Below are 12,160 nucleotides of genomic sequence, written 5' to 3'. Positions count from 1 at the left end.
TACTGTACATAAAATAAAGGCAGATTGAGTGATTGACAGTTAGCAAAGCTAAGCTCAAGTAGAACAAAGTTTTCCCTGGAGAAGTTAGAAATTGTTTAATGCTTTATTTTAATGTCAAGAAATTCTAAAATAGGAAAAGTAGGAATTTTTTGTAAGGAAAGAAAAAAAAAGGAATCAAAATCTGAATTAAGAAAATATTAAAACCTTTAATGGAAAAATATTGCAATTTACCAAATGTTCTAAACAATCACTTCTAAACAAAAAAGACTAGGGAGTGAGCTGTCTCAGATATATTAGAAATGGATGGAGATCTGCAAGACAAAGAATTGAGTCCTATAGCTTAAAACTTACAGACTTAGATAATTTCTAAGAAATAAATGTGTAGGAATTTGGGAGGAGAATTTAAACTAAAGTCATAAAATTAACTCAGAGTAACTAAGAAAAGCAATTGACTTTTCTGTGAGAAATCAATCATGTCTTGCAAGTTTCAACATTTTATACATGACCAGGAAAGTATAAAATCTTTCTTCCTGCTCATAAGTGCAAATCATGACAAGTAGTTCACTGGGAAAAAAATAGGTGAAAGGGAAGAATTTTCTGAAGCCTTAATTTTTTTGATATTTTGAACATATTGTACTTTATATTATAAAAATTGAACTCTTAATTTTTTTCCTAGGCAAAACTGCAAGGTATTTGAAATGGAATTAGGCACGTGATAGCACAAGGAGTTGAGGTATTATTGTAAGGATCAAAGCAGATGAAAAATCCAGTATAATTTAATTACAGAGGAATTAAAATATCAAGAAAAGGAAATGTTCAGGAATCAAGAAAAGCTAGAGAGAAGAAAGCAGATGTGTATCAAGTCTGATGATTAATAAGGTACCGGATGTGTAAATACTCATCATTACTTCTGATAAGTCCATTTTAAGATCTTCAGAGTGGAATAATGGTTATTCTGATGATAGTCCTTTAATCTTCTGTTGGTGTCAGGTCCATCAATGTCTGAATATTACTTCTTTGCTCTATATTTATTCCTGTGATGTACTAGAAACATATAATTTTGAATCAAAGTGCTAAATACAATGATTTGGTTTGAAGGTGGTGGTACAAACTGTTCCTTTGTATCTGTGTGTGTGTATCTACAGTTTTCTGTCCAAAACCTGAGAATTAACTATTAAGCTGTAATCCTTCTGAACATCTATTCTGAAAAGTCCAGTTGCATTGTTCACATTGTATTCTCTGAAAGACCTACTGAAGAGAAGAACCCAGATGAAAATTTGCATATTAACATGCATAATATATTATTATACTTTTTTTCTTTTTCCAGACTGAGAGACGAGTCTCAGAGACCACAAGTCCAGCTGTTAAATGCAAAAGTACAACCTTTACTAAACTGGGGAGTCATAGACATAATCACCTAAGAACATTAATAAGCAAGTCAATTTTTCTTTTTACACTTGATGATTCTAATAAGGCACTAGATGTGCAACTAAGGAAAATAATTCTCCCTAAAGACTTGTTGGTTTTGCTAAATTCACACAAGCATAGCTGTTCACAAATGTCCTTCTTTGCTACAGTCAGTCCTTCAGACAGAATGGCAACAGGCACCTTGAGGTATGGCACAAGCCATGGGACCAGAGATGATGGATGAGTCTGAGTAGGTGAGGTGGCAGAACACATTAGTGTTTCTCAGTTGCAACTATGAGTCAGCAGAAAACCTTAAACTACCATACGGACATTTAAAAAACATCATCACAGTTACTGTTGGTAAGCCTGAAGGCTCACAACATCAGGACTCCAGATGAATGCCCGAGGCATAAAAAATTTAGGATAAGAACACTTTTTAAAGTAAATAAATAAATAAAGATTGGTGTGCACTCTAAGAATTCTGAAGTTTCTCATTATTTTGTATGAATGATATAATAGCATATTGTAAGTTTTTAAATTTAGTTTTTCTGAAAATATTCTGTTGAGAATTACAGCTGGAACTTCAGGTTTTTCTTTTAAACCCTGACTGTCAGGATAATTAATTCAAAAACTCTGAACACAAGCTTATAATTACGCCAAAAGCCATCCCTGAAACTACTGCTCTTTCATTATATTTCTTATTATTTAAATGTATGTATGGGAGTAAATGGAAGAGCATAAATTACAACTCCATCCCCAGACAATACCATCTGCTACCTTCCTGTGGTTCTTTCCGTGTCTAACACTTCTATGAACATCATCAATGAGTCACACAACACAGCCAGTAGTCACTCTTGTGTGTGAACAGCTGAGGTGGGAAAGGGATATTTTTTAGATAGAGGAGATATCTCTACAGGGACAGGATGATGGATTTTACTCCTGATCCTATCATCAACTCAGTTTCATTTGGAACACATCTATCCTGCAGTTTCTTTCTTGGTGAAAATAAAGATGTTAGAATATTTTTCTGTGAAAAGAGATGCATTTATTATTGACTTTTAAACATAATAATGTTTCTTTTTCTAAGAACAGAATCTTGAATCAGAGCTCAATTCCATATGGTTTAGAAAAGAAATTAAACTTAAAACTGTTTTATACCCGAAGACATTAAAAAGAAGAAAAAGTAAAATCAAATTACAATATGTAGTTCAGCTCCATAGTTTTTTGCAAAATGCTAGTTACTTGCCAGTGAGATTCAACAGATTTTCAGGAATTATTTTCCTTATATGCAGACTTTTTTTAGATGATTTGTATCAATGTTTTAGTCCTTGTGTCTACTCAGTACAGGTATTGGTGTTCCCAGTGGCAAATTCTTGATTAGTAGAAAATGTAGAACTGAGAAAAATGCCAATTCTAGTTCACTAATTTTAGTAAAGATGGATAGCTGTTTTCAAGAAAAGCTACAATAATATCTTTGCTTTACATAATCTGAAAGCTCATATTATCCTAGAGAAATATGTGCATCTGTGCAATCTGAAAGAATAAGGGAATGAATAAGTTTCAGTCTGTTGATAAAGTGTAAATAGAAATACATTTGTGGTTTAGAAAACTTCAAATATGACTCATAACCTTGAAGAAAACATCATATCTATAGTTTTTACTATATTTTGTAGAGAAACAGTCTCAAATGACTTGCAAGTCTCCTCTGTTTCCCTCCCTCATCAATCATTAAATCTAATTGTATACAAATTAATTCATATATATTCACATAAACCTATTTTTATCTCAGTGTACAAAGAATTTGTTGCAATATCATGTCTTCTATACTGAATGATCCAGCGGACCTTTGCAAAATCACTGGTTTTTCAAAAAGAAAAATGACAAACATGCAAAATACCTTTAAGTAAAATGCCAAATAACAATTTACAAGCAAAGTAAAATTACCCAAAATCCCAGAATCACAGAATATGCTGAGTTGGACCCACAAGGACCATCGACTCTAACCTTTAGCCTTGCACAGAACCATCCTCAAGTGTCACACCATGGGCCCAAGAGTATTGTCCAAACACTTTTTGAACTCTCGGTGTTGTGACCACTTCCCTGGGGATCCTGTTCCAGTGCCAAGCCACCCTCTGGGTGAAGAATCTTTTTCTAATATCCAACCTAAACCTACCCTGGCACAACTTCAGACTATTCCCTTGAGTCCTGTCACTGGTCATCAGACAGAAGAGATCAGTGCCTGCCCCTCCTCTTCTCCTCATGAGGAAGTTCTAGAGTGCAAAGAGGTCTCTCAGTCTCCTCCAGGCTGAACAGACCAAATGACCTGAGCCACTCCTCCTACGGCTTCCCCTCAAGGCCCTTCACCATCTTTGTTGCCCTCCTTTGGACAATCTCTAATAGCTTAGTATATATATATAAAAAGAAGCACCAATCTTTTTGAATCATCAAGGAAAGGACCAAATTTATTGCTACACTACTGCAAGTGTTTCCTAAAGGCTAATTTAGGAAGGTTCAAATGTTCAGAACCTGTTGATGCTGAGTCATTTATGTGTCCCTGTATTGTATAAGGAAAAACATGTGTAAGGAAATCTGTATAGTTAATAAGCTGTGGTTTTTTTAAATGTTCATCACATCAACAATGTATGATGTAATATCATCTAATTCCAACTTTCTCATTGGTCAGCAAAAATGGATTTACACTTCTATAGCACAATTCCTCTCTCTTATTTTTAGCGTGCATTAGGATGAGAAAAAATACATCCCGAAAATGATTGATATAATCTAGTGCCCGTAAAGGACACTGTTTAGGTCATGCAGATGTCTGTTTTGCAAATATCTGTGGTTAGGTAAGATGAATAAAAGCATTACTGATGAGGTAATGCAATAAACAGTGCCCAGGTACTTTTCTTGATCCAGACCATAGTCTCTGACAGCACTGTCCAGCGGTTTGACACAAAAATTCTGTTACCTGAAGTACCTCTTTGCATTTTCTTAATACGATTTCATTAGTTTGATAATTCTGGACATTTCTGGTTTAGAGTAAAAGAAGCATTTAAGTAAAAAGGAAAAAACTGAAAGCTTCTTTCTCCAAATGCTGCATCATTTGTCTGTCTTTTCATATGTTTTTACTGAAATTAAAAGGACACCAGCAACTATGTGCAGCTAATGACAGATTATTGTTTTTAGCTTCTACTCCTTATTGAAATGCAGTGGTTTAGCACTGTGGAAGCTGGGACATAGAAAAGTATATTGAAAGTGTAGAAAACTAGTACCATAATAAAGAATGCTGCACATTTTAGGAAGGTATGGATAATAGCTTGGACTCCGAAGCTTGTTTATTGATTTCCAAAGTTTTCCCCTCAGGTGGATGTGATAAATATGGGCAATTTGTTTTCTCCACCTAACCAGAACAACTGAGTTTTAGTTTTGTTTGACAGGTTGACCATCCATTCATTCTGCATGATACAACACATTGTCGCCGTAATGACTCAGAAGGAGGAAACCCAAAATGGAAACAATGCAGTTGGTACATCTGGTTTTTATCCCATCTTCTGATCTTCTACAGTATGTCCGATAAGACGTAACAAGAAAACATGGTTGAGTTGCTTATTGGTTTATGGTCTGGCAAGGTTCTTGCAGCTTCAGAAACATTTAGGGCTGATTGAGTATTCATGCATTATTTAAATGTACACTATTTCATTCCTATAAATAAATTAAAAGACTGAGGGTTTTTTCATGGATATTAATTCTTGATTGATATTGGAAACTAAAATATCTGAAAATGGACAACGTGGGAGAACAATGGAAAACAATCTATAACACAGAGAGAACATGCAGAAGTTGTTGTTTCTCTCCTCATATGTTCTTATTAAAGAATACACAGACAGACTATATTACCCATTATCTGCTATAGCAGCCACTCTTGCCAAGTGAGTATCCTAAATTGTTGGTTTGGGTTTGGTTTTTTTTGGAGGAGGTGTGAGGTATGGTTATAACATACAACATATTTTGTGTTGAAGTCAAAAAATAATACTTCAGTTATAAAGACTTTATATATATTAATGAAGAACATGTTTTTCCTTTGAAAGTAAAAAAAATACTGAAATCCTCATCTCCTGAAAAGCTGGAGGGCCCTTAGAATGTCTTTGAGGAAGATATGCCCTAGTTAAATGCACATAATTTTGCCTGGAGTACACACTGGGTCACATTAGATGATCTAGTATCCTTTTCTGGCATAAATGTCTATGAAAATACAAATTAATATAATATATTTATAAAATACTAGGTAAAACCACAAAGTACATGAAGATTAAGTGACCAGTATAATGCTCACAAAATTCTAAAAGAAGGGAAGGTTACTCACAGTCTAGTCTACTATTACTGAAAAAGCCTCCTTTTTCAGTAATGTCAACTGCACTGACTGAAAGATTAGCAAAAATGATTTGTTTGGAGAAACATACAGGGCAAATCTTATAGTTAGTGGACTTTTATTCGCCTCAAGAAACTTCCAGGTCAGACTTTTCTTTTAAAATATGATCTGAAGTGATTTCCTCGTTCTAATCAGTAAGTCTGTAGTCATAAAATCCACCCAGAAGTTCTTCATGCCAAGCAGGAAGGACAATGTTATAACTTCAAAGTCTGGAATTCTAACTTGGACTAAGATACTTTCCCAGCCCTTCTTACACCTCTTGAGGGGATGGACAAACACTAACTTCATCACAGATCTTTCAATATATTTAAAATTCTAGTTCTCACCAGATTTGCAAAAATGTTTGAGCAAAAATCTCTGAGGTGTACCACCAAGTTACCTTTTTGGTACAAGGCAGTAAACAGCTATAAAAGTCTTGTAGAAAATCAAGGCATCTTGCTACAAATGTCCTAGTAAAAGTGAGAGAAAAGTGAAGGAGCAGAAAAAGAAGAGGGAAAATGACGGAATTAAGTTATTATACGATAATAACAGGATATTGGAAGGATGAAAACCTTGAAAAGAGAGAAAAGAATGTAAAAAAGTATGGGATAGAAAGCATAAACATAGGGAGAAAGGATACTGCTATAGACTGTAACATTTACTACACAACTATGTCGTGATAGTTTACTTATAGTGGTATTTTGTAGTGATGGGCAACAATAAGGAAGTATTCTCTCTGCTTGACAATAGGATATTATTTCAAGTGCATGTTTATTTTTCAGTAATTATTCACAGTAAATGTGACCTATGGTTAGTAAACTGATCTTATAATAAACTTTGGTGGTTAATAACCAAACAATCTATCAGCTAAGAAACTAAATCCTAAAAAAATCATAGATTTTCACTGTCATACATGTTTTACAATCTTTTCTTTTTCTCCCCTCCTCCTGCCTCCACCCCTCTATACCCACCCTTATTCTTTTTTTTTTCTACAGAGGGATAAAGAGATAGGGGTTTTCTGTTGAAGTGTATGTGCAAAAAAATATTCATGGCACAAGAGGAAAAGGCCATCTGTTCATTTTCAGTGGGGACATGGTACAAGCATTTTGATTTAGTTCCACCACTGGACTCTAAAATCAAAGACCATAATATTCTCTTGACGCATGCAGTCATTTCTTGTAAACATGTTTCTAAGTGTTCCAATTATTACTGTCTGGTTTTCCTTGGCGGGATATTCTAGACCTTAGGGTATAAGCCGCTCTGCATCCCATTTGAATTTAGAATTCAGTTTTCACATTTGTTGAGGGGTTTCTTTTTCCCTAAGGCAGAGAATTTAGGTTCTTATTTAGTCAGATTATATTGATCATTGAACCCCCAAATACCTCTTATTCTACACTTGTTACTCCAACATGTGGGACATTATTAATTGCTTCATAGCTGTTAACAGTTTTCTGAGAGCATGTATGAATTCTAGTTAGAAGAAGTAAAAATGATGATTTCTGATAAACATTAGAAATTCTGGACTCAATATAAAACAAGACATATCACTGATTAATAGGTACATGAGAAAAATAGAACAGCACATAAATACAGTACTATAAAGCATAAATGTGAGAGTTACCACTTAAAGTAAACTTTATAGTAATGGAGAATGCACAGTATTATGACTGAGTGTTTAGTTTCCAGCTGGGTTTAAACCATGACACTGAGAAAATGAGAACGAACAAGAAAATAAAACCCAGAATGAGAAACTGCAAAACTGCCAAAGGATTATGGAGAAGTGTCTTGGCCAAAAAACTCATGATTTTTTTTTTAATTTTTATTTTAGAAGGGTCATCAACTGTCTCTGAAAAAAAACTAGCCAAAATTCATGAGTTTAACAAAATGTATTTATAAGTAATGTTCTAATAGTATTTTATTTGCAGATAATTTTTCAAAAAATAGTTTTAATAATCTTGTTACAAACTCTCTATCAATCCTAAACATTGTCAGCTCACAAGCTTCTGTCATATGAGCAACACGATTTTTTTACGGTTGCAGGAAATTTTCATCCTTTTTGTAAAGTGTAATTCAGTTGTTGCCCCAAGACTAATTCCACACAGCAATCATGAATTCCACAAGGTTGGCTAGGAGATTTTCTCATAAAAAATCCATGCTCTAGGAAACCCTGCTCAAACAAGGAGGTTGGACTAAAACACCTCCAATGGTCCCTTCCAACCTTACCCTCTGATTCTGTGATTCTCCTAAACTAGTCATGCTTTTTTCTTTTGGACTCCATGCTAATATTTCCCTAGTTCCTACTGTTCCAAGTTCCTTACTGCATGTTTAAGAAGAAACTCAAGAATGCCAAAAAGGCTTGAAATCTGTGTAAGGGAAGGGAGTTGCTGATCTGGAATAGTACAATAACCTCAAGAAACTCAAGAATACCAAAAAGGCTTGAAATCTGTGTAAGGGAAGGGAGTTGCTGATCTGGAATAGTACAATAACCTCAATGTATACTGCTGTTGGGGAAAAGGGAACTGCTGACTGAGATGCACCTTAGCATGTGGCTAGCCACGGTAGCAAGGGAAAGGTAACCACAAAACTCAACATAAGCCTTGATGTGACATTTCCTAATACATTGTTTTGTATTACCTAGATATGGACTAATTGAAATATTGTTAAACTTAAGTTATAGATAATGGAATATCTATGGACTACAACAATTGAACTATTGCACTGCTGAGCTAACATGGTAAGTAGAACATATTAAAAACTATGGGATAATGATGTCATTATATCAGATGCAGAAGGAAGAAATGGTCATTTCTGATTAGTTTTGAGAACCTGACTCCCCAGAGGATCATTCTCAGGAAGAGGATATGAAGACCAAGGACACAACAATCAATTATCTCCAGACTGAGAAAAAAAATCAGCCAAGTAACAATCAGACTCCAAAACTGGGGTAATAAAGAACAGATCAGTCTTTTGAGGGGATGAAATGCAGCTTAAAGGACTGATGTGAAACTTTTGATGTCAGGAGGACCAGCACTGCAGATATCAGTGGCTGCTAATAGGCAACTGCTGTGGAGGACATTTTCCAAGTCACCTTCACAGTTCGGCAGATGCAGCTGGTTCACCTGTACCACCTACCACAGATGTGAACTCTAAGGTCTAAGATAGGAGACTTGTTAACTTAAGATTATTGGGAGAACTCAGGGATTTGAGACTGAGGGTGCCTACCATACCCATAACACTATTTTGCTGATATTTTAATGACAGCGTAATGTTGAGTTTGTAGCATTCATACAACAGCATTGACATAATCGAATTACTTATTTTATAAGATTAATATGATTATATTTTCTACCACCGTTCATTAATTATCTTAGTGTCATGACTGCCAGTTATTATGTGCTGTTTTGTCCCCAAGTTGAATATTATTGAATTGTTGTTGTACTTACTATGGTTATGACTGTGCTGGAATTCACATAACCTTCCAATAAACAAAAGCTATTAAATATCATACATACTTCTTCACACAATTAATCTCTTTCCTTAATGGATAAAAACTGCATATTGTTGAAGACTGTCTTGCTAACAGCTTGCCCATTAAATTCCACTTCCTCTCCTCACGGTTCTTCACTAAGACTGGCTTGCTTGTTGCCTTCTGACCTTCACTCATGTCTTTCCATTAGTGCTCAAATACTTTCCAATAAAAGCTTCATTTCTGGGCTCTACATCTAATCTTGTTTCTTCTTTTAAAACATATTAATACTTTATTTTGCAGAGACCACCTTAGGTCTGCGACAACACTATGGTTTCTAACCAGATTATATCCATGCACATTTGCCTGGCCTTTCCACACATCCCTATTTTCCCTTCACTTCTAATCATAGATTCCTGAATAGCTCTCTTGAAATTAGATACCAGAATTCTGCTTTTTTTTTTTTTTAATAAGGCTCAATTTATACCATGTTTTGTGTTTTCCTTGAAACTGAACCTCCTATACCCCTTCTAATCTCTGTCTAGTCATCTAGTTTTGAAAACATCTCTTATGATGATCAAATTCAAATAGGATGGTTTGCACCCTCATCTCCTTTACCCAATTTCTCTTGCTTCCTGGACACAAATACAGACTTGTCAACTGGTTGTTCAAGAGGAACAATTCTTTTGCTGCTGTTTATAATTCTGAGACATAGAGACACCTTGGTATATGAATATCTGCTGGGACCCAGCCAGAACATGCTCAGTTCAGATACAGTGCTTAGGGAATGGAATTGTGAAATTCTGCTTTTCAATTGAATATGTACGCATTGCAAACTTTTTTAAAGATGTGTAATTTGATTAAACTGTGGGTTTGTTTTACGACATGGCAAAAATCCATGTTTCCTGACAAATATCATCTCTACAATTGAAAGCACAGGGAAAAAAAGTCTTTTAAGAAGTTTCTACATTTCTTTAACATGGATAAAAACTCAGCCTGTTTTGGAGAAACATCTACCATATTTGTGTTAGAATTTTTCATTTTCTTTTTCTGTGTTTTGTTTTGTTGTTTTTTGTTTTTTTTTTTAACAGGTATACATGTTTAGAAACTGAGTGTTCAGGTAATGACAGTTTAGCTAATTTTGGCTAAGTCATCAGATAGGTAGAAAAAGGGTATTGTCCTTGGAAACATTAGGAAACCTTATAGTAAGTAATGCTATCACCCCTAATTGCTGTAATTAGTGCAGTAGTAAATTATTTTAACTGTTGTTAAAATAGTTGTGTAGTTTAAAATAATCACATTTAAATGAGGTTCACAATGTCTTTCTTGCCTCTTGCAACATTTTATTATGTAGTATTCTGGCCTTAATTTAATCTGAATTTCTAAAGGATGTAGTAATATTTCCATATAATACAGTTTGGCCACAAGAGCTGGTAAAGACAGGATTTTTAATCAGTATGAGTTTCTCTGCAAAGAACTGGTTTATCCTTTCATATCAGAATGATTTGTCTGCACATTGCAAACACAATGATTTGCTTTCCCAGAAAGCAGTAGTATCATGTTTTACCAAGCTGACAACTGTGTTTGACAGATAGAAATTACTTTAGAAATTGGTATCAGTGCCCTGGTACCTAATGTTCATTAAGAGATCCCAAGGTATTTTTGCAAGGATAAGGATAAACCCATTTTGCTGGTAAAAATCTAGTCTGGGTAAGCTGATTCTCTGTGAAACACCCTTACACTTCTCTCTGTAGAGTTTATCAGTCACTTCACTTCCAAACACTCTTTTTTCTTGGGGATTGGTTGTTTGTTGTTTGGTGGGTTTTTTTTCAGAAGTGCTGTTATGGAGGAGAACTACTATGCTATACTCCAGTTCCATTTTACACAGCAAAAAGTTCTATTGAAAGAATAAAAAATTAAAAGCAAAGAATTTAATGAAAATAGAAGTTGCTCGCATGAAAACTAATGAAATAAAGAGTTGTACAGATACAATAAACCTCTGTCATATATATCTACAGAAAGGCAAGAAAATTTATTGGAACAAGAACAATAAGTCATTTGTGAAATGACATTTTAAGATAGTTTCTTGTTACTCCTCAGGCAGTTTCCAAAAGTCTTTTGCAGATATAGCTGAACTGATGTTGGCTAATGCTAAGGACAGCTACTAATTCTTCACCCTTTCATGAAAGAAGTTTGGAAATAAATATTTTTCTTATTAATTTTAGAAAAAAAACACTTTGAGAACAAAGCAAAACACAATGACCCTTGATGAACATAAATATATCAACCAAACCAGGCTGTGCACATTGATACTAGGATAAGTATTTTCCCATTACTTTATTATCAGAGTCTAAATTATCAACTTCTAAAACTTTAACAGGGGACCGTAGGGATCATCAGGGTCTGTTTATGTCTACATATATGTATTTGCATGAGTACATAAATCAAGGAAATATGTCAAGACAGGTGCACAAATACTTCTCTTATGCAAAAACCCCCTCCATTTGTACACATTTGTGCATCAAAAATTAGCACAGACTCATTTACACTTGACCCAATTAGGAATATTCTTATACTCTGACAAAGTGTTAAAAAAATTTAACTGGAGTAGCACACATTTGAATGAACTGACTTTGCTACCTGTTTTATAATTTTAATATTTTTTATGCAAAAATGTCTTAAAAGTTATTGTATTTCAAAATTATTTATATACCTTGTGAGGGCTGATTATTTTTATGGTTATTATCTGAGTTATTGGCTGATACTTTCATGTGTCTGTTGCTGTGTGCATACTCACTAATGGAAATCGGTATTCCATCTCTTGAAAGCTATCAAGAATGTAAACTTTAATATTGTTTCCAAGCAATTAGCTCAGAATC

At 34.4% G+C, this 12,160-nt stretch overlaps 1 long non-coding RNA gene across 1 annotated transcript; it reads left to right on the top strand.

Annotated features, from left to right (window-relative positions):
- The first annotated feature begins 691 nt into the window (after positions 1-691).
- On the top strand, positions 692-5,065 carry LOC113945451. The gene is made up of 3 exons (XR_003527093.1): positions 692-879; positions 1,578-1,661; positions 4,845-5,065. It is a non-coding gene; the product is annotated as an uncharacterized LOC113945451 (long non-coding RNA).
- The last annotated feature ends 7,095 nt before the right edge of the window (positions 5,066-12,160 follow it).

This window comes from Corapipo altera, unplaced genomic scaffold (genome assembly GCF_003945725.1).
Source record: "Corapipo altera isolate COAL_440 unplaced genomic scaffold, ASM394572v1 1b, whole genome shotgun sequence".
NCBI lineage: Eukaryota > Metazoa > Chordata > Aves > Passeriformes > Pipridae > Corapipo > Corapipo altera.
Note: the sequence above shows the minus strand (reverse complement) of the source record. Positions and strands in the feature narration are given on the sequence as shown.